Source organism: Lissotriton helveticus, chromosome 3_1 (assembly GCF_964261635.1).
Source record: "Lissotriton helveticus chromosome 3_1, aLisHel1.1, whole genome shotgun sequence".
Classification (NCBI taxonomy): domain Eukaryota; kingdom Metazoa; phylum Chordata; class Amphibia; order Caudata; family Salamandridae; genus Lissotriton; species Lissotriton helveticus.
Window position 1 is genome coordinate 981,150,009 of NC_136061.1, and position 23,265 is coordinate 981,173,273.

The 23,265-nt window shown below is 55.7% G+C and overlaps 1 protein-coding gene across 6 annotated transcripts in view; it reads right to left on the bottom strand.

Moving 5' to 3' along the window:
* Positions 1 to 23,265, bottom strand: part of PCNT (pericentrin) — a 1,333,356-nt gene that overhangs the window by 685,710 nt on the left and 624,381 nt on the right. The window lies entirely within an intron of this gene.

The following is a 23,265-nucleotide window of genomic DNA, read 5'->3' on the forward strand; positions in this document are numbered from 1 at the left end:
TGTGGCAGATCTGGGGCATCTGGCGCGTTATAATCTTCCCAGATATCATCTGATAGACCAGGAATATCGTCTGGGTCATCTATGGGTTGCTCATCTTCTACCACCCCCCCCTGCATAGTTATCCTCATCCCCATCATCATCTGCGGGTGCAGGGCTGTGTGTGGTGGATGGTGAATGTGCAGGGGAAATCTCTAAATCTGGTAGTTCTAGCAGTGGTGAAGGTATTCTTATAGGAGAAGTTTGAGCATGTTTCTTGAGAGGTACTAGAGGGGTTTTAGGAGGGTCCAGCTTCCTTTGTTCAGGCAATGTAATGATATGTCCAGTCTTTTGGATGAATAAGAAGAGTCCTTTGTTTTGAACCTGGCTGAAAAAGCTCTTCTGAGGAAGTATCCTTCTTCGGCACCAACTTTTCTTGTTGTATAGCCGTGTCTATTACAGTCTACAGCAGATTTTGGTTTTGGTTCTAAAGACTTGCGGGAGGAATCCTTCTCAGAGCTGTGTCTTGTTCGGATCGGATATTTTCGGATCCGGAATTTTTGGTTCCGAAGCACGTTTTGGGTCGACAACTTTAAGTGCCGAAGTGGACTTTAGGTCGACTTTTTTCGGCGCCGGAATTGGCCTTGGTTTGATATTTTTCAGTGCTGAGCTTGTTTTCGGCTCGACTGGTTTCGGTACCGAGGGTTGCTTCGGGGCCGGAGGCAGTTTTGGTTTAAGGACTTTTCGTTTGTCGCGACCAACAGTCTGACTCGTGCCCATGTCGCCTAGAGGCTTTTTGGTGTTCTTCGTTGCAGAGCCAGAAGGCGGGGCGTCAGAAGTTTTTGGTCGGTGTGTATGGGAGTGGGAACAGGGTCGACGCATGTACTCTGGACCAGTTGACCAGCTGGAAGATCGTCATCGTCTGATTGTCCTTCTGTTCCGGAAGCTGAATCCTCTGCTTCGGAAGGAACGTCCTGCTGTTTTTCTTCGGACTCTAGATCAATTGGAGCTTCGTCTATGATGAGATCTGGTGTCGATGAAGAGGACTGCGCCATGACTCTTCGAGCTCGACGGTCTCTGATCGTTTTCTTGGACCGGAACAAAGCGCAGGCCTGGCAATCTCCGCTCTCGTGCTCTGGGGACAAGCACAGATTGCACACCTCATGTAGATCAGTGTGTAGAAATTTGTGTCCAAACTGAGGGCACTTCTTGAAGTGTGTTCTTTCCGTGAGCCGAAGGCCCAATGGCGCAGTTGGGCCCAACGGACCCGACTAACATTGCAATCGAGAAGCGCAAAGTTTTTCGACACGAGTAACAAGGAAATCGCGGTCGAAGACGATATGATGGAGGAATGGAAGTCGAAAGGAGATCGTAACGGGACCGAACGATAAGCACATCCGAGCCCGATGGCGGAAAAAAACAATCGGAAGAAGGAGTCGATGCCCATGAGCACTATGCTCTACAAGAGGAATCATCTACCAAACAAAGACTTTTCCAAGACAACAACAAAGTGTAATCATCCGGGCCGACCACCAGATGGCGATCTATGCACTAGTGTGTGATCTGCAGCCCATATACCTCGAAAATAGTGTTATCGAATCAAAGGTAAGTGGTCGGTTGAGGCAGTTGGTATTCTGGGGTTAGATGCAGGTATCCCCCAGGGTCAAGGATGCACTCTTGTTACACCCTCACTGGCACTAGGGCGGCCGGGTGCAGAGTGCTGAGACACAATGTTATCCAACGGGGGATAGGCCTCCGGTTGGTGGCGGCATACAAGCAGGCCACAGGGTTGCGGGAGCAAAGCTCTTGGACTTAAGCTCAGGGCAAACGGGGGTTCAAGTTAGCACAAAATGTGCACCCTCAGCAGCACTAACGGCCAGGGAGCAGAGTGCTGTTTTGGCGTCAGGCGCCCTGTAGCTTTCAATGGGGTGTCTCCGGTTTGCAAACACTGCAGGCACGGCGACAAAGGTCTTCTGGGTGCGACCATCACTTGGAGAGGTTAGTTGGGATGCTGGGGGTTGGTTAGGCACCGTCGGTTGGGCCATCCAAGGCCGTGGGGCGTTGGGTGCAGGGGTGCCTTTTAGGGTTGATCTTCTTCCCAGCTCCTGGTCGGGGGGGGGGGGGAAACCTTCTGGTTTGAGGCTGCAGGCTTGAGGCAGGTCACAGTTCACCAGATCTTGGGTCAGGATTGCCGGGGAGACCTCCTCGTGGTGTAGGGCCACTCGAACTCGGGCCGTGGGTGTCGGGTGCAGACTCGTGGAGCTGGAGTCTGTTGGTGAACAAATCCAGTGTTCACGGGAGACAGTCTTTGGGAAGGAAGGCAGGTCCTCCGGGTTTCTCAAGGTTGCTGGCTGCAGGACACAATCAGAATTCGCTGGAGCAGGTTCGAGCTGGGGACAGGTCGGTAGGGCTGGGGCCAAGTCAGTGGGCGTCCTCTTGTTTGCTTCCGCACAGCTGTTCAGTCCTTCTTTTCTTGTCTGAGGCAGCAAGGGTCAGGGGTGCCCCAAAATTCTAGATTTAGGTGCATTACAGGTAGGTAAATGGTTGGGACCAATGGGTCCCTTCCCTGGGGTGGGCACACCCCCTATTATGCCACCCTCCAGTGGGAGGGGGCATATGCCTCACCCTGGTTGGCTGTGTCCCACCATCTGCAAGATGGCAGGGACTGAGAGTTGTGCTTAACCTCCCCTCCACCACCTGAGGGGTGGCGTTGGTAGAGGTGGGCACACCGCTCTACCTCGCTTGTTTTTTCCGCCGGTTCGCCTGCCCAAGGTAGGGGTCAGAACCAGTGGGGACGAGTTGCTGAAAACAGCAAGTTGCCTGGGGAAGCTCACAAAGGCGGCAAGCCTTTAAAGCTTCCCCTCAGTGGACCCTGCCCATCTTGGGGGAGGAGGCTTTGCACCTCGTCTTGGGTTTTGGTTTCAATGCAGTTTTAGGGAAAGAACATAGGCCCTGGGTACCGGATTAGCAGAAACCCAGGGCATACCCAGTCAAAGCACATCAGCAAAAATTGGGGGCAACCATGCAGAAAGGGCAATTTCTCACACCTCCCCCTATTGCACAAGTTACTACTTGTGTAACGATATACCTGTAAGAGACATTAGTTAGTGATAGATTCCTTACCTTAGAATATCCCCAGGCGTCAGACTGGATCTGGAAATTTTTGCGTAGCAATACCCCTGCGCGTCGGTAGGCGTCGTCCGCGGCTCCGCGTCCGTCGTCGTTAGCGCCGGAATGACGTCGAAGTACTTAGACGCCGCCCATGCGCGCTGACGTCAGTTCTGATACACAGCTTTTCCGCGCCAGATACGCAGAGCCATGCTAGAACCAACACTGGTGCCAAGAAACTAGGGCCCTGAAAGGGGATGACCTTAACCCTAGATATCGGTTCACAGAACGGGGAGGATGGGTGGGTCGGTAAGGAATCTATCACTAACTAATGTCTCTTACAGATATATCGTTACACAAGTAGTAACTTGTGCATCTGAAAGACACGTTAGTGATAGATTCCTTACCTTAGAATAGATACCCCAGCAATACCAACCCCGGTGGTGGGTCTGCAAACCAATAATCACACCAGAAAGTCCTGGAGGACGGAACGGCCAAAGAAGCCATCCTTCCGGACTTGACTGTCCAGGCAGTAGTGTCGTGCGAACGTGTGCAACGAGGCCCACGTAGCTGCCTTGCAAATGTCCTGCAAGGGCACCCCCGGGCCAGGGCAGTAGTAGTCGCCGCGGCCCGAGTGGAATGAGCCCTCAATCCAACAGGGGGCTCCTTCTTAGCCATGGAGTAGCATGCCTGGATACACAGGATGATCCACCGGGAGATGGTCCTCTTGTGCACCGCCTTCCCCTTCTTAGCGCCCACGTAACCAACAAAGAGTTGGTCATCCACCCGGAACTGGCGTGTGCGATCCAAGTAGAATGAAAGCGCACGTTTTGGGTCCAGACGGTGGAGCCACTCTTCCTCTCTAGAGGGATGCGGAGGCGGAAAGAAGGTTGGCAGGGTGATGGACTGCCCGATGTGGAAGGCTGAGACAACCTTGGGCAGGAAAGATGGCTTGGTACGCAACACAACCTTGTCCGGATGGACAGAAAGGAAAGGTGGAGTACAAGAAAGTGCCTGGAGCTCACTCACTCTCCTGGCAGAGGTGATGGCAACCAGGAAAGCAGTCTTCAGAGTTAGAAGGCGAAGAGGACAGTTGTGAAGTGGCTCAAAGGGACCGCACATCAGGAAAGTAAGAACAAGGTTCAAGTCCCACTGGGGCATCACGAACGGAACAGGAGGGAACATGTGTGTGATGCCCTTAAGAAATCTATTTACAATAGGGGACCTGAACAGAGAAGGCTGATCAGGTAGCCTTAAGAAGGCGGAAAGGGCAGAAAGGTACCCCTTGATAGTGGCCAGAGCAGATCCCTGCTGGGCAAGAGAAAGAAGAAAGAGGAGAACCTCAGAAAGGGGGGCAGAGAGTGGGTCCACAGCCTTTGCTGTGCACCATGCCACAAATCTGTTCCACCTGCAGGCATATACCGACTTTGTGGAGGGACGCCTGGCTGCCAGAATGACATTACAGACTTCGGGAGGCAAGTCAAATGGCCTCAACAGTCGCCGCTCAATCTCCAAGCTTGTAGGTGGAGGCTGCACAGGTTCGGGTGGAGGACCGTCCCCTGCTGCTGCGACAGAAGGTCCTCCCGAAGAGGCAGACAAATCGGGGGATCGACTGACATGCTGAGTAGCTCGGGATACCAGTATCTTCGTGCCCAGTCCGGAGCCACAAGGATAACCTGGGCCCGGTCGCGCCTGATCTTCTTCAGTACTCTGGGCAGAAGTGGTATTGGCGGAAAGGCGTTCAATAGACCGCAACTCCACTCGCGACGAAAAGCGTCTCCGAGCGAGCGCCACCTTGGAAATTCCAACGCGCAGAACTGATGACATTGCGCGTTCTCTTCGGTGGCAAATAGATCTAACCAAGGCTCTCCCCATTGCTGAAAGAGGCCTTGCGCCACGTCCGAGCTCAGACGCCATTCGTGATGCATCATGCACCGACGGCTGAGTTCGTCTGCCCTGGCATTCAGAGAACCTGCCAGGTGTTGAACCACCAGGGTCACGGCCTGACGTTCCAGCCACTGCCAGAGGTGCAGAGCCTCCTGGCATAGGGTCCACGACCCCGCCCCGTTTGTTGCAGTACCACATGGCGGTGGTGTTGTCCGTGAACACTTGCACTACACTCCCCCGGACAGAGGGGAGGAATGCCTTCAGTGCTAGACGAATCGCCCGTAACTCCAACAGGTTGATGTGGAGCCGGGCCTCCGCCGGAGACCAGAGTCCTCTGATCTCCGCCTCTCCCATGTGGCCACCCCAGCCCTGGAGTGACGCGTCCGTCACAACTACGTGCTCCGGGTGGGGTAGGGAGAGGGATCTATCACTGACCCAATCGCGGTCCGTGAGCCACCACTGCAACTGTCTTGCAGCGCCCTCTGAGATCAAGACATGGTCGGACAAGTTGCCCTGATGCTGGGCCCACTGAAATTTCAGGTCCCACTGCAGAGCCCGCATCCGCCACCGGGCGTGACGCACCGGAAGGATGCAGGAGGCCATCAGCGTCAACCTGACCGAGACTCGGGATAAAGGCTGGAAGAGCGGAACCAGAGCCTGAATATCCCGAACCCGCTGTTCGGGTGGGGGGGGTAAACCCGAAACTGCGCCGAGTCCAGAACCGCTCCGATGAAGAGGAGCTTCTGAGAGGGACACAGGTGCGACTTCGGCACAATGATGGAGAACCCCAGCAAGTGCAGGAGGTCGGCCGTAGTCTGGAGGTGGCTGACGACTGTCTGGGGCGAGTCCGCCTTCAACAACCAGTCGTCGAGGTAGGGGAAGACTGACACCCCTAATCTGCGCAGATGAGCAGCGACCACCGCCATCACCTTCGTGAACACCCGTGGGGCGCTGGTAAGGCCGAAAGGGAGCACGGTAAACTGAAAGTGCTTGTGGCCTACCGTGAACCGCAGGTAACGCCGGTGGGCCGGCAGGACGGGGATGTGAAAATAAGCGTCCTGCAAGTCCAACGCTACCATCCAGTCTCCGGGGTCCAGGGCAGCTAAGACCTGAGCCAAAGTCAGCATCTTGAACTTCTCTTGTCGGAGGAAGCCGTTGACGTTCCGTAGGTCCAAGATAGGGCGCAGGCCCCCCTTGCCCTTCTTGGGCACCAGAAAGTAGTGGGAGTAACAGCCACACCCTACTTCTGGCCCAGGAACGCGCTCGATGGCCCCTTTGGCCAAGAGGGCCGTGACTTCCTCTTGCAGAAGTTGCAAGTGATCCCCCGACACGCGGTGGAATTGCGGTGGCATGGCTGGAGGGGTCGCCTCGAAGGGGAGGGAGTAGCCCCTTCGGACGATTTGCAGCACCCACATGTCCGACGTGACAGTGCGCCAGTGGGAGTGGTGATGGCGAACCCTGCCTCCCACAGGCGTCACATGGGCCTGAAAACTCGGACTAGGAAGGCTTTGAGGCAGGTGCTGCGGAGGGAGGTGTGGACTGGCCTCGCCGCTGACCCCGACCGCCGCCACGGCGGTTTCCACAGCCGCCACCGCGCTGCTGGGCATCTGCGGTGCGTGGCTGGCAGCACGTGTGGGGACGCCCCTTCCGTGGCCACGAAAGGAGCGAAAGGCACCCGATTGCTGGCGTGTGGCCAAAAGGCCCAAGGATTTGGCCATAGCCCTGGAGTCCTTAAAGCGCTCCAGCACATGGTCTGCCTTGTCGCCAAAAAGGCGATGAATGCGAAGGTATCAACCCAGGCCAAATTACAAGACAAACACTGGCTATTTAAAGACAAAAATTATGCAAAAAATGTATGAACTATAACACAAAAAAATATACTGTTGTAAAAAAAAATTTTTTAAATTATATTGATAAAAATAGATTAAACACATACATCATGTATACAAGATAAGTTGATACAATAAAAAAGTTGTTTTGTTAATGATAAAAATGAAACATTTGTTTTAAAAAAGGCTCGAGGGGGTTCTATATATTGTATTAGCGTGGCTGTAGTCTGTCACAGATGTTTCATTTTTATCATTAACAAAAAAACTTTTTTATTGTATCAACTTATCTTGTATACATGATGTATGTGTTTAATCTATTTTTATCAATATAATTTAAAAAAAAACTTTTTACAACAGTATATTTTTTTGTGTTATAGTTCATAAAAAATGTTTTGCATAATTTTTGTCTTTAAATAGCCAGTGTTTGTCTTGTAATTTGGCCTGGGTTGATACCTTCGCATTGAACTAATTTCCCTGACCCAGGAACTTTATCCTTACCAGGGGGTCCTTGATATATCACATAATTTTAGCCAAAAAGGCGATGGCCATCGAACGGCATGTCCAGAAGAGTGGCCTGGACATCGGCCGAAAAATTGGCGGACCTCAACCAGGCGTGGCGTCTAACCTCCACCGTCATTGCCATCGCCCTGCCCAGTGAGTCCGTGGTATCCAGCCCACACCAGATAGAGTATCTTGCCGCATCTCGACCCTCCACAAGGGCTTGGGCGAGTTTAGCCCGGACCTCCTCCGGGCATTGTGGCAGCACGTCCGCAACCGTGTCCCACAGGGTGTGGGTGTAGCGGCCCAAGAGACACGCGGTATTGACAGACCGCAGTCCCAAACTCAGGGACGAGAACACCTTCTTTCCGAACTGTTCATATCTCGTGGATTCCCGATCGGGCGGGGCCGCCGGGAATGCGGTCTGGGAAGTGGAGGACTGGATAACCAGGCTCTTGGGAGTGGGATGGGTGGACAAAAAGCAAGGGTCGCACGGAGCCGGGCGGTAGCGTCTGGCCACGTTCCTATCCACAGGCGGACCTGTGGCGGGCTTGGACCAAGTGCCCACAAGAACGTCACATAAGGCTTCATTAAACGGCAGCAGAGGCTCACTGGAGCTTGCCTGCGGTTTAAGAACCTCAGTGAGGAAGTTAGTCCTCACGGCCGCAACGGGGACCTCAAGGCCCAACGCCTTGGCTGCCCTCGTCAACACTACGCTATAAGCAGCCCCCTCCTCCGTAGCCACGGTGGGAGGGGAGACAAATCCAGTGTCTGGCGAGGTGTCAATACCACTGGCCTCCCCAAGCTCATATGTCCAGTCCTCTTGAGACTGGCACTCCTGTGCCAGAGGGTCCTCAGACCCCTCCCAATCACCTCCGTCACCAGTCTCCTGTAACCCAGGGTCAACAGACTGGACCTCCTCATGGAAATAAAAATCTCCAAAGGCCGTCTGAAGCGGTGCCCAACGGCGCCGTTCCGGCGCCAGAGTCGGACCGAAGGGAAGATTGGGGACGGCGTCCACAATGGGCGCCAGGGGCGACACCCTCGGGGCCGGCGCCGGTGAGGTCGTGAGGTCGACCGGCGACGCCCTGGATCCGGAAGCGGATCCGGTGAGGTCCTGCGGCGCCGGGACCGAAGTCGCCGGCAGCGCCGGGCCGAAGCACCCGGCGGCTTTGGGGCCGAAGCGTCCGACCCGCTAGGACCTCCAGCCGGGACCGCTGGGCCCGGAGGCGCCGCGGGTCCCGGCTGAGGAGGGAGGGACCTCATGGCCATGAGGTACCGCTCGACCTCCTCCGGCGCCGCGCCGTGCCCAAGGACCCGTAGGTGTAGGGCAGGCGGCGACGCTTGCGACTCTCTTGGAGCCGCGTGGACGGTGTCGCCCGAACCCCCGGCCGCATCGTGCGAGCGTCGGGGTGGGTCAGAGGAGCGATGATGCCGCTCCGACCTCTCATGCCGCTTACCTGAGGACTTGGATCCAGACTACCGATGTTCACTCCCGGAGCTGCGGGGACTCCGACCCCGCGACCGGTCCCTCGACCTCCTGTGGGACCAGGACCTGGAATGGCGCGGGGCTGACTGCCGGAGCTCGAGCCGCTTGCGGGACCGCTCCCGCCTAGCCTTCGACGTCAGGGCCCGGCAGTCGGAGCAGATGCGGTCGTCGTGGTCGTGGCCTAAGCACTTCAGGCACCGGCGATGGGGGTCCGTGACCGACATCAGTCGGTCGCACTTCGAACAGGGCTTGAATCCGGGCATCCCTACCGGCACCGTTGGAGTCGAAGACTCGAGTAGAGAAATGATCAAAAAGATCAAAAAGTTTAGTCAAAAAATGACTAGGGGTAAAGCTTCTCCGGATCTGCGCTAGCTGGCGCGGAAAAAAGAACTGACGTCAGCGTGCATGGGCGGCGTCTAAGTACTCCGACGACGTCATTCCGGCGCTAACGACGCCGCCGACGGACGCGGAGCCGCGGACGACGCCTACCGACGCGCAGGGGTATTGCTATGCAAAAATTTCCGGATCCAGTCTGACGCCTGGGGATATTCTAAGGTAAGGAATCCATCACTAACGTGTCTCTTTCAGATATGCCACCCTCCAGTGGGAGGTAGGCATATGCCTCTATGGTTGGCTGGGTCCACCCATCTGCAAGATGGTGGGGACAGAGTTGTGCTTCACCTTGCCTCCCCCCAGCTGAGGGGTGGAGTTGGCAAAGACGGGCACACCTCCCTTCCTCACTTGGTTTTCCAACCGATACTACCGCCCACTGTGGGGATCAGAACTGGTGGAAGCCAGATGCTGGAAGCAGCAAAGGGCTGGGGTAGCTCACAAAGGCGGCAAGCCTTTGAAGCATCCCCTTCGTGGACCCTGCCCATCCTGGGGGAGGAGGCTTGGCACCTCGTCCCAGGATGTGCATTGTTTCAGACCCCCGAGAGCAGCAGGCTCTCGACCCAGAGGTCCAGAAACATGTCTGGTTGTGGCAGCTGGCAAGCAGCCACTCAGCCTGGACACTAGTGTTAGGTTGTTTTTAAGGAGGCATCTCTAAGATGCCTTCTGAATGCATTTTTCATTAAATCCCACACTGGCATCAGTGTGGGTTTAATGTGTTGAGATGTTTGATACCAAACTCCTCAGTTTACAGTAAAACCATTATGGTACTGTGGAGTACGGAATGTCAAACTCTCAGCAACATATACTGTTAATGGCATTACTGCACTTACAATGTCTAAGAATTGGCTTAGACACTGTGGGGGTACAGGGCTCATGCACCGGTACCCTCAACACTGGTATAGTGCACCCAGCTAGTGGGGTGCCTGACTTATGCCAGGGCAGTGGGTTGTAGGCATGGCACACTGGGATGTGGTCCATGTCTACTCTTCACTTTGTTCTTCACCAAAACAATAAGTGCTGCAGCCCTCAGAGGACTTCCCTGGCCACAGTCCCCTTGGTACCTATGGTACCATTTACAAGGGACTGACCTGTGGCCAAAGAGTGCCAATTGGGTTTTGCTTTTAATGCAGTTTAGGGAAAGAACATAGGTCCTGGGTACCTATTTGGCAGGAACCCAGGGCACACTCAGGCAAAGTACATCAGCAGTTTTGCAAAAAGTGGGGGCACCCATGCAAAGAGAGGGCACTTTCTTACATGGGTAGATTGCAGAGGGGACTCAACATGTTGCGTATGTGGATTATGGTGAGCAAGTAGTGCATCTGTAGTGCTTTACTGCCTGTGTGAATGGTACACAAGTTGGATGATTGAGAGAGTCAGTCAGACATGGATGCGGATTAGAAGAATGTTTGGTAGGCCTGTGAAAAAAACGTTGGCTTCTATGAAAGGAAAGAGGGAAACCGATGCCACTCTGAGGTGCAGGGACTAGCCCTTACATGCTTCACTCTTCCTCTTAAGTTTAAATCAGTGTATTAAAGTAATCAGACTGAACAATTCACATACTGCAGCAGAAAAGAAGAACAAGTTACTTACCTTCGGTAACGATATATCTGTAAGAAACAGTAGTTAGTATTAGATTCCTTACCTTAGAATATCCCCAGGCGTCAGTCTGGATCCGGAAACTTTTGCGTAGCAGTACCCCTGCGCGTCGGTAGGCGTCGTCTGCAGGCGTCCCCTGCGGCTCCGCGTCGTCGGCGTCGTGCGCCGTGATGACGTCGCTGGAGTATATAGACGCCGCCTCCGCGCGCTGACGTCAGTTCTTTGCACACAGCTTTTCCGCGCCAGAACACGCAGAGCCATGTGAGAACTAACACTGGTGCCATTTGAAACTAGGGCCCTGAAAGGGATGTCCTTAACCCTAGGTATCAGTTCGCAGAACGGGGAGGACGGGTGGGGCGGTAAGGAATCTAATACTAACTACTGTTTCTTACAGATATATCGTTACCGAAGGTAAGTAACTTGTTCATCTGAAAGAAACAGGTTAGTATTAGATTCCTTACCTTAGAATAGATACCCCAGCAATACCAACCCCGGTGGTGGGTCTGCGAACCAATACAACCTACACCAGAAAGTCCTGGAGGACCGAACGGCCAAAGAAGCCATCCCTCCGGACTTGACTGTCCAGGCAGTAGTGCCTCGCAAAGGTGTGCAGCGAGGCCCACGTAGCCGCCTGGCAAATGTCCTGCAAAGGGACTCCCCGGCCCAAGGCAGTAGTAGCCGCCGTAGCCCGAGTGGAATGGGCCCTCAGCCCAACAGGAGGCTCCTTCCGAGCCAAAGAGTAGCATGCTTTGATGCACAGGACGACCCACCGAGAGATGGTTCGTTTCTGTACCGCCCTTCCCTTCTTCTCACCCACGTAGCCAACAAACAGTTGGTCATCCACCCGGAACTGGCGTGTGCGATCCATGTAAAATGAAAGCGCACGTTTTGGGTCCAGACGATGGAGCCGCTCTCCATCCTTTGAAGGATGCGGAGGCGGGAAGAAGGAAGGCAAGGTGATGGACTGCCCAATGTGAAAAGCAGAGACTACCTTGGGCAGGAAAGAAGGTCTAGTCCGAAGAACCACCTTGTCAGGATGAACAGACAAGAAAGGAGGTTTAATAGAAAGGGCCTGGAGCTCACTCACTCTCCTGGCAGAGGTGATGGCAACCAGGAAGGCCGTCTTTAAAGTGAGAAGACGGAGAGGACAGGAATGAAGAGGCTCAAAGGGAGCACACACCAGGAAAGTCAGAACCAGGTTCAAGTCCCACTGAGGCATCACGAACGGAGCAGGTGGATACATGTGCGTGATGCCTTTCAAGAATCGTAATACAATAGGGGACTTGAATAAAGATGGCTGATCAGGGAGCCTTAAGAAGGCGGAAAGGGCAGAAAGATAGCCCTTGATAGTGCCCAGAGCAGAGCCCTGCTGGGCAAGGGAAAGAAGGAAGAGGAGAACCTCAGACAGAGGGGCAGAAAGGGGGTCCACAGCCTTTGCTGTGCACCATGCCACAAATCTGTTCCACCGGCAGGCGTATACCGACTTTGTGGAGGGACGCCTGGCTGCCAGAATAACATCACAGACTTCAGGAGGCAAGTCAAATGGCCTCAACTGTCGCCGCTCAATCTCCAAGCATGGAGGTGGAGACTGGACAGGTTCGGGTGGAGGACCGTCCCCTGCTGCTGCGACAGAAGGTCCTCCTGAAGGGGCAGGCGGATCGAGGGACCGACTGTCATGCTGAGTAGCTCGGGATACCAGTACCTTCGAGCCCAGTCCGGAGCCACAAGGATAACTTGGGCCCGGTCGCGCCTGATCTTCTTCAGCACTCTGGGCAGAAGTGGTATAGGCGGAAAGGCGTACAACAGACCGCAACTCCACTCGCGCCGAAAGGCGTCGCCGAGCGAGTGCCGTCTTGGAAACTCCAACGCGCAGAACTGATGACATTGCGCGTTCTCTTCTGTGGCGAATAGATCTAACCAAGGCTCTCCCCATTGCTGAAAGAGGCCTCTCGCCACGTCCGAGTTCAGACACCATTCGTGATCCACCGAGCACCGACGGCTGAGTTCGTCCGCCCTGGCGTTCAGAGAACCTGCCAGGTGTTGAACCGTCAGAGTCACGCCCTGACGTTCCAGCCATTGCCAGAGACGCAGAGCCTCCTGGCAAAGGGTCCACGACCCCACACCGCCCTGTTTGTTGCAGTACCACATGGCGGTGGTGTTGTCCGTGAACACCTGCACTACACTCCCGTTGACAAAGGGGAGGAATGCCTTCAGTGCTAGGCGAATCGCCCGTAGCTCCAACATGTTGATATGGAGCCGGGACTCTGCCGGAGACCAGATGCCTCTGATCTCCGCCTCTCCCAAGTGGCCACCCCAGCCCTGGAGGGACGCGTCCGTCACAACCACTTGCTCCGGTTGGGGAAGGGAGAGGGATCTGCCTCTGACCCAATCGCGGTCCGTAAGCCACCACTGCAACTGTCTCGCAGTGCCCTCCGAGATCAGGACATGGTCGGATAGGTTGCCCTGATGCTGGGCCCACTGAAACTTCAGGTCCCACTGCAGAGCCCGCATCCGCCACCTGGCGTGATGCACCAGTAGGATGCAGGAGGCCATCAGCCCCAGAAGCCGCAGCGTCAACCTGACCAAAACCCGGGATAACGGCTGAAAGATGGGAATCAGAGCCTGAATATCCCGGACCCGCCGTTCCGGGGGATAAACCCGAAACTGCGCCGAGTCGAGAACCGCTCCGATGAAAAGGAGCTTTTGAGAGGGACACAGGTGTGATTTCGGCACATTGATGGAAAACCCCAGCTCGTGCAGGAGGTCTGCCGTCATCTGAAGGTGGCGGACGACTGTCTGGGGCGAGCCCGCCTTCAACAACCAGTCGTCGAGGTAGGGGAAGACTGACACCCCTAACCGGCGCAGATGAGCTGCGACCACCGCCATCACTTTCGTGAACACCCGTGGGGCGCTGGTAAGGCCGAAGGGGAGCACGATAAACTGAAAGTGCTCGTGGCCTACCGTGAACCGCAGGTAACGCCGGTGGGCCGGCAGGACGGGGATGTGAAAATACGCATCCTGCAAGTCCAACGCTACCATCCAGTCTTGTGGGTCCAGAGCAGCCAAGACCTGAGCCAAAGTCAACATCTTGAACTTCTCCTTCCGGAGAAAGCCGTTGACGTTCCGTAGGTCCAAGATAGGACGCAGGCCTCCTTTGTCCTTCTTGGGCACCAGAAAGTAGTGGGAGTAGCAACCACACCCTACTTCTGGCCCAGGAACGCGCTCGATGGCCCCCTTGGCCAAGAGGGCCGTAACTTCCTCCTGCAGAAGTGTCAAGTGGTCCCCCGACACACGGTGGTTCTGCGGTGGCATGGCTGGAGGAGTGGACTCGAAGGGGAGGGCATAGCCCCTTCGGACAAGCTGCAGCACCCACCTGTCCGATGTTATCGCGCGCCAGCGGGAGTGGTGATGGCGAACCCTGCCACCCACTGGCGTCACGTGAGCCCGAAAGCTCGGACTAGGAAGGCTTGGACGCAGCAGCGGAGGGAGGCGTGGACTGACCACGCCGCTGGCCTCTACCGCCACCACGGCGGAAACCACGGCCGCCACCGCGCTGGGGAGCGCTCTGCGTCGCGTGGCTGGCAGCACGTGTGGGACCTCCCCTCCCTTGGCCACGAAAGGGCCGAAACGAACCCGTCTGCTGGCGCTGGGTCGAAAGACCCAAGGACTTGGCCGTGACCCTGGAGTCCTTGAAGCGCTCCAGCGCGTGGTCCGCCTTGTCACCAAACAGGCGACTGCCATCAAATGGCATGTCCATGAGTGAATTTTGGACATCTGGCGAGAAGTTGGCAGATCTCAGCCAAGCATGGCGACGAATCGCCACCGTTGTGGACATCGCCCGACCCAGCGAGTCGGTCGTGTCAAGACCACAACGGATCGAGTACCGCGCCGCATCCCGGCCTTCAACTAAGGCCCGGGTGAGCTTGTCCCGCACCTCCTGGGGGCATTGCGGCAGACACTCCTCGACCGTATCCCACAGGGAGTGGGTGTAGCGGCCCAAGAGGCACGCGGTATTACAAGACCGCAGTCCAGCGCTCAAAGAGGAAAAGACCTTTTTACCAAATTGGTCATACCGCTTTGATTCCCGATCGGGCGGAGCCGACGGAAATGCGGACTGCGAAGTGGAGGCCTGGATCACCAGACTCTCCGGGGAGGGATGGGTGGATAAAAAGGCAGGGTCGTCCGAGCATGGACGGTGACGCCTTGCAACATTCCGGTCAACCGGCGCACCAGAAGCGGGCCTGGACCAGGTGCCCAAAAGGACATCCGTCAGGGCCTCATTAAACGGCAGCAGAGGCTCCTGGGGGCATGACTGCGGTTTAAACACTTCGGTCAGAATGTTCGGTTTGACCTTCGCAACGGGGAGCTCAAGGTGTAAGGCCTTGGCAGCCCTCATCAGGACCACCGAATAGGCAGCACCTGCCTCAGACGCCACAGGGGACGGGGAGACAAACCCAGGGTTGGGCGACTCGTCCAGGCCACTGGCATCACCCAGATCACCTACCCAGTCCACATCATAATGGCAGGCACGGGATAGAGGGTCCTCAGACCCCTCCCAACCCTCTCCATACTCATCCACATCATACCCATATTCTGGGTCGACGATATAGACATCGGGGTCAACGGGCCCCATCGGCGTCGGATCCGGCGTCGGCCGACGCCGGTCCGACTCCGCGTCCGGAGTCGGGGAGGAAATGGGGGTGGCGCCGCGCGGCATCGGTGCCGGGGACCCGACGCCGGCCGGAGCCGACGGCGGAGTCGCTGCACCACGCGGGGGCGGTACCACGGGTAGGCCCACAGGAACCGACGCCGGAGAGGCCGGGAGACCAGCCGGCGACGAACCAGAGGGAACCAGCGGCGCCGGGGCCGGAGCCACCGGCGGCGTCGGGGCAGGAGCACCCGAACCACTCGGGCCCCCAGACGGGACCAACGGGCCCGCAGGCGCCGTAGGCCCCGCCGGAGGAGACCTCGCCCTCATAGCAATGAGGAAGGCCTCGATCTCCTCACGCGACGCGCCTTCCCCAGGGACCGACGGGTATGGGGTAGACGGCGTCGGCGACCCACGCGGGGCCGCGGGGTCACCCGAGCCCCCGGCCGCATCACGCGGGCGTCGGGGGGAGTCGGGGGTGCGATGGCGACGCCCCGACTTCTTGTGCTTACCTGACGAACCGGAGGAATGGTGGCGACTCCCGGAGCGCCCATGGCGGCTCCGCGATCGTTCCCTCGACCGCTCCCTCGACCTCCGACCGGACCGGGACCGCTCTCGACGCGGGGCCGACACCCGGAGCTCGAGAAGCTTGCGGGACCGCTCCCGCCTAGCTTTTCCAGTCAAGGCCCGACAGTCGACGCAGGACTCCACGTCGTGGTCCGCGCCCAGACACCGGAGGCAGAGTCGATGGTGGTCGGTGACCGACATCATGCGGTCGCACTCGTCGCAACTCTTAAATCCAGGCATCCTACCGGCACCGTAGAAAGATTTAGTTTTTACAAACACTTGGTCAAAAGACCGGAGTACTGCTCTTCGGATCTGCGCTAACTGGCGCGGAAAAAAGAAGAACTGACGTCAGCGCGCGGAGGCGGCGTCTATATACTCCAGCGACGTCATCACGGCGCACGACGCCGACGACGCGGAGCCGCAGGGGACGCCTGCAGACGACGCCTACCGACGCGCAGGGGTACTGCTACGCAAAAGTTTCCGGATCCAGACTGACGCCTGGGGATATTCTAAGGTAAGGAATCTAATACTAACCTGTTTCTTTCAGATAGTTAAAGTAGCAGCATTACCTCATTAAAACTCACTAGATCAAAACACATCTTGTCTTCATTAAGTAAACTATTGCCCACATATCATAGCGAAATCATCGAAATTCTGGGTCATGTGGACACCAAAGATGGGGGACGAGGAAAGCAAAGAGATGAAGGCTTTAAACTATTCTTATGAAAAAAGCTAATGTCCCAACACAGCTTAACTGCAGAATCACCCTAATCTGGTACTGTTGTAGACCTGCACTGACCAAACACTAAACTTCTCAGCCACAGGTTCACCACAGGTTCTTTAGCAAATTGCTCTAAAAAGACTTACCACATTCAATTTTTGAAAAGGATTAATGCTTGCCCTCACCTCTACTTTCAGGGACGCTAGATAACCCAATGAGGCAACTAGGCCCCTTGCCACCAGTTCTTTTCTTCATAGAGAGATGTTCAATTTTCATGATCAACAGACCAAGGCTGAAGGCGGGGAAGAACAGGAGACAGCACCCTCCAGGAATACCAACTTTGCTTTAATTGCTGCTCTTAGAATTTTGTGTCTCAATCAATCAATCAATCAATCAATCATAACACTTGTATAGCGCGCTACTCACCCGGGAGGGTCTCAAGGCGCTTGGGGGAAGGGGTCCGCTACTGCTTGAACAGCCAGGTCTTGAGTTGTCTCCTGAAGGCGAGATGGTTCTGGGTCAGCCGAAGGTGGATGGGGAGGGAGTTCCATGTCTTGGCTGCCAGGTAGGAGAAGGATCTGCCTCCGGCGGTGGCTCTTCGGATGCGTGGTACGGTGGCGAGGGCGAGGCTAGTAGATCGTAGCTGGCGGGTGGGCGTGTAGAAGGTCAGGCGGTCGTTGAGGTATTTGGGGCCCAGGTCGTGGAGATACTTGTGTGCGTGGATGAGGAGCCTGAACGTGATCCTCTTGTTGACGGGGAGCCAGTGCAGGTCCCTCAGGTGGCCGGAGATGTGGCTGCGTCGGGGGATGTCCAGGATGAGTCGGGCGGAGGCGTTCTGGATGCGTTGGAGTCTCCTCTGTAGCTTGGCTGTGGTTCCGGCGTAGAGGGTGTTTCCGTAGTCCAGTCGGCTGGTGACGAGTGCCTGGGTGACCGTCTTCCTGGTTTCGGTCGGGATCCATCGGCAGATCTTGCGGAGCATGCGTAGGGTGTGAAAGCATGATGAGGAGACGGCGTTGACTTGTCTGGTCATCGAGAGGGAGGAGTCCAGGATGAAGCCCAGGTTGCGTGCGTGGTCTGTTGGCTTGGGAGCGGTGCCCAGGGCGGGGGGCCACCAGGAGTCGTCCCAGGTGGAGGGCGATGGTCCCAGGATGAGGACTTCCGTCTTGTCCGAGTTCAGTTTCAGGCGGCTGTTCTTCATCCACTCTGCGATGTCTTTCATCCTTTCGTGTAGGCTGGTTCTGGCGGTGTCGGGGTCTCTGGTTAGGGAGAGGATCAGCTGGGTGTCGTCGGCGTAGGAGATGATGTTGAGGTTGTGTTGGCGTGCGATGGCTGCAAGAGGTCTCATATAGACGTTGAAGAGGGTGGGGCTGAGTGATGATCCTTGTGGTACGCCGCAGAGGACTTCGGTGGCCTCGGATCGAAACGGGGGGAGGCGGACTCTCTGTGTTCTACCGGCGAGGAACGAGATGATCCACTACAGTGCCTTCTCTTTGATGCCGACGTTGCTGAGGCTTTGAACTAGGGTGCGGGGGCAGACAGTGTCAAACGCTGCAGAGAGGTCCAGGAAGATGAGGGCCGCAGTTTCCCCGTTGTCGAGCAGGGCTCGGATGTCGTCGGTGGCTGCGATGAGGGCGGTCTCGGTGCTGTGGTTGGCTCTGAAGCCGGATTGCGAGGGGTCGAGGGATCCATTCGTCTCGAGGAAGGCGGCCAGCTGTCTGTTGACGATCTTCTTGATGACTTTAGCAGGAAAAGGGAGGAGCGAGATGGGGCGGAAGTTCTTGAGGTCGGTGGGGTCCGCTGTTGGTTTCTTCAGTAGGGCGCTGAGTTCGGCATGCTTCCAGCTCTCTGGGAAGGTGGCGGTGTTGAAGGAGGTGTTGATGATGTTCCGGAGTAGGGGTGCGATGGTGGAGTCGGCCTTGTTGAAGACGTGGTGGGGGCAGGGGTCGGTCAGAGATCCCGAGTGGATGGTGTTCATCGTGCGGGCTGTGTCTTCGGTGGTCACCGTGGTCCAGGTGCGGAGGGTGGCGGTGGGGGGCGTTGGTTCGACGTTGGGTGCGTGGATGGTGCTCCGAAGCTGTTGTGGATGTCGGCGATCTTGCGGTGGAAGAACGAGGCGAGGGAGTTGCAGAGATCTTGTGAAGGAGTGATGTCGTTGCCGGTGCTGGGGTTGGAGAACTCCTTGACGATGCTGAAGAGTTCCTTGCTGTCGTGGGCATTGTTGTCCAGTCGTTCCTTCAATGATTTCTTCTTGGTGGTGCGGATAAGCTGGTGGTGCTTGCGGGTGGCTTGTTTGAGGGCGGTCATGTTGTCAGTGGTCTGGTCGAGGAGCCAGGCTTTCTCGAGGGTGCGGCAGGTCTTCTTGGAGTCCTTGAGTTCGTCGGTGAACCAGGAGGCCTTCTTGCTTCTAGGTCTGCTGGGAGGGTTCTTTAGTGGTGCAAGGTTGTCGGCGCAGGCGGTCAGCCACTGTGTGAAGTTGCGGGCTGCTTCGTTGGGGTCCGTTGTGCTGGCGGGTGGGTTCTGGCTGAGGGAGGTGGTGAGCTGGTCGGCGGTTATCTTGCTCCAGCTCCTGTGAGGAACCTGTTGCGGGTGGTGGTGGGTCGTGGTTCTCCTGAAGCTGAAGTGGACGCAGCTGTGGTCGGTCCAGTGGAGTCCGGTGGAGTGGCTGAAGGTGATGTGCTTGCTGGATGAGAAGACGGGATCAAGCGTGTGGCCGGCGTAGTGGGTGGGAGTGTTGCCCAGTTGCTTGAGTCCGAGGTTGGCGAGGTTGTCCAGCAGGGCGGCGGTGTTGCGGTTCTTGTTGTTCTCCAGGTGGAAGTTGTGGTCCCCTAGGAGGATGTAGTCGGGGGAGGGGAGGGCGTGCGGGCTGATGAGGTCCGCGATGTCTTCGCTGAATTGTGTGCGTGGTCCCGGGGGTCTGTAGACGAGCGTGCCTCTGAGGGTCGTCTTTGGGTCGGTGTGTATCTGGAAGTGGAGGTGCTCGGCTGCGGCGAAGGTGTCGTTGGCGTTGGTCGTGATGTGGATGGTGTTCTTGTGGACGATGGCGATGCCTCCTCCGGTCTGGTTGACGCGGTCCCTCCTGATGATCTTGTACCCGTCCGGGATGGCGATGGCAATGTCGGGGGCTGAGGAGACGTTCATCCAGGTTTCCGTGAGGAAGGCGATGTCTGGTGATGTTGTGTCGAGGAAGTTCCAGAGTTCCACGGCGTGTCTGTGGACGGAGCGGGTGTTGAGCAGGATGCACTTGAGGTGGTTGCTGCTGGTATTTGGCTTGGCGGGTGCGGTGCAGGTTCGGAGGCATGTGAATCGGCAGGCTTGACAGGTGAAGGGTCTGTGGATGCGTTTCGGGGTGGCCCGGCAGCAGGCGGGGTTCCAGCCGGTATTGAGTGCTTTGAGGTTGGCGGCATCGTAGGTCCGTCGTGTGGGCAGGCATCGTCGGGGACCAGGGGTCCTGGCGCTGGGCACGATCCAGGCGCGGACCGGCGCAGACGGGCTTGCCTTTGGCGCGCCCGCTGCGCGTCAACGCTGCTCGTTAACGCTGCGCATATGCATGGGCGTCATAAGAAGGAGCCGGGAGGGAGGAGCAGCTGGGTGGCGGGAGCGGGGCGGCGAATGCGCAGGAGGGGGGCGGGGCCGCAGGGAGGCAGCGGCGGGAAAGGAGAGCAGAGGGCGGCTCAGCGGCGGCTGGGTCGCCCGGGGGGAAAAAATGATGAACAAACACGACGGCACAGGTGAGGGCGCAAAAGATGGCACAAGAGAAGGGGAAAAACGAAGGGAAGCTAAGGCCAGAGTGCGGCTCTGCAGCGGCGGCTGGGTCGTCTGGGGGGAAAAAACGAAGAGTAAAAACGAAGGCACAAATGAAGGCACAGATGAAGGTAACGAAGGCAAGAAGGCAAAACGGGCAGTAGCAGAAGTGTGTGGGGGCGACCTCGCCTGGTTACAGGCTCAGCGGTCGCTCCCTGCACCTCTGTGCGGTTCCCTTAAGAAGGAGCCGGGAGGGAGGAGCAGGTGGGTGGCGGGGGCGGCGAATGGGCAGGAGGGGGGCGGGGCCGCAAGGAGGCAGCGGCGGGAAAGGAGAGCAGAGGGCGGCTCAGTGGCGGCTGGGTCGCCTGGGGGAAAAAATGATGAACAAACACGAAGGCACAGGTGAGGGCGCAAAAGAAGGCACAAGAGAAGGTAAAAAACGAAGGGAAGCTAAGGCCAGAGTGCGGCTCAGCGGCGGCGGCTGGGTCGTCTGGGGGGGAAAAAACGAAGAGTAAAAACGAAGGCATAAATGAAGGCACAGATGAAGGTAACGAAGGCAAGAAGGCAAAACGGGCAGTAGCAGGGGTGTGTGGGGGCGACCTCGCCTGGTTACAGGCTCAGTCTCCCTTCTGACGTAAGCACTGGCCATAACAGTAACACCCACTGTAGATCTCAACCTCCGGAGAGACTAACATCGCAAACCACTTCCTGCACATCCAGCAAGTCTGCCAACGTGGTAGAAATCTCCATCGTTAATGACACTTCATGAAAATGCAATGGAGTCCTAGAGTCTGAAGAGGGGTACCACTCTGAAGGTTTTGTCCAGCCTTTAAATTTTTTGTACATCTTAAATTTCCTCAAATGCATTGTGCTTAAAGTTCTGAAAGTCGTGATAGGTCTATTGCTATGGTAAGCACTCTGCACACTACCTGCAAGCGTTCGTAATTGGCCCCCCAGCATCTTTATTGCAGATTTAATTACCATGGATTTCTCTGTAATGTCAGCGTGCAGAGCTGTCACCTTGGGACAAGTTTGTTTACTCTGCTCGTTTACCCTTGTTAGAGGCACCCCTTTCTGGGGTAAAAAATGCTTTTCTTCTCAGTCTTCACCATCTTTTCATATGAATCAGGAGTAGCTCAGCAGGGCCTTGACACTGCTTAACTTGTGCAGTATGTCACAATGAATTTAACTCAAGCCGGCACTGAGGACAACCCTCTCATCTCTTTCAAATTAACATGCTAGCGTCATGCCTCACATGATTGGGCTAATTTAAACTGCTGGAGGTCTCCCATAGCAAATCTCTCCACCTAAATCCACCCCCTCAATCAACATAGCACAGCTGCAGCCCTGGTTAAGTTGCCACTCCAGATAGAGATTGCCTTGTGCCCAAGTCACACACGTCAGTCTAATTGGACAGAAGGTAAGAGGAGATCACTGATGCTGCCCTCTGCTTCAAACACTGAAAGGGGCCCACTGTCACCCCTCTACCATGTCCCAACCCTTAACAGTCACAAGGCGGTATCAAGAGTGCAAAATGGTCAGAGGAATGGGGCCAATTTTAAAAGCTCCAAAACAATGATGTCATATTGGGCCTGAATCATTACCCCGTCCCTTTTGGCTTTTTTAAGGTCTTCCTGACCAGGACCACACAGCCCGATTCCTTTCTTGTTTGCACTACAGGACAAAACCTGTGGCTTGCCCAGTTTGGTATGGATGAACAAAATGTCAGATACTACACAAAACATGGCCCAAAGATAGGAATTATGAAAGCTCAACAGTTTGAATCACAGATTGCTGGGTTACTTACAGGAAAGGACAACCTTGGAATGACCCATACTACGAAAACTGTAGAATGTCTGGAGTAAATAGAATGTGCCGGCTGAAGAATGAGGATAGCTGTTATGTATCAAACCCCGAGAGGAGGAGCCTACCTCGTAGATTCATCAGCCCAGCTGCCTCGTGACACAACTTTGCGGGAAAAGCGGACTCTGCCTTGAGGAAAAGACTACCCGACGGTGGCATGAGGTACTGTCAGGATGTCCCGCAAAATGAAAATGTTGAGAAAAACATTAAAGGAAAGACAAAGAACTATGAATTACCTAATTCGGTTGGTCAGAAGACCATTGGGGAGTGGTATTGGTGGTTGGGGATCACCACCAGGTGCAACAGGCTAAATTACCCATGTAGATCAGTGTGCCAGGGACCCGGAAATTCTAAAGTATAAAGCTCATTAATGGAGGACTATGTGAGTGAAATAGTAGACCGCATGAAATTCTAGAGCCTTCCATGGTCCTGCTCGGCTGTTCATCTGGAAAGCGGCCCTTGCCTGGCATCCCTTCTCACCAATTGGTAGAGCAGCCCAAAGCAAATATCTACTAGGTAAGGAACCACCCCATGAGGCCTTGGAAAGTCTTTAAAGATCTTCATAACCTTCACTGTGGTGGCAGCAGAAGAGTTCTTGTGCAGCTGCCAGGAAAAAAGGCAGGTCCCTATAAACCCAAAGTGCCAGAGGAATGACACCCTAGGTTTCCCGATGTGTACCTTTGGTGATCGTAGAAGAAGACAAACTGTTTCAGCAAAGGTTCCCAGGACTTTTCTCGAAGTGAAGGCGTGGGGAGTGTGAGATTGCTTGGAGATTTGGATAGTGAGATGTTGCTACGAAACCTGGTGTAAAAATCAGAAACTTTTTTTATACAGTGAGATGGTAATTTTTCATACTTTAAAAAAAATCATCATAGCTTCTATGGAAAGGATGTCGAAGGCAGTACACCTACCTTTTAATAATGTATGGTAAATATTGCTTTGATTGGTA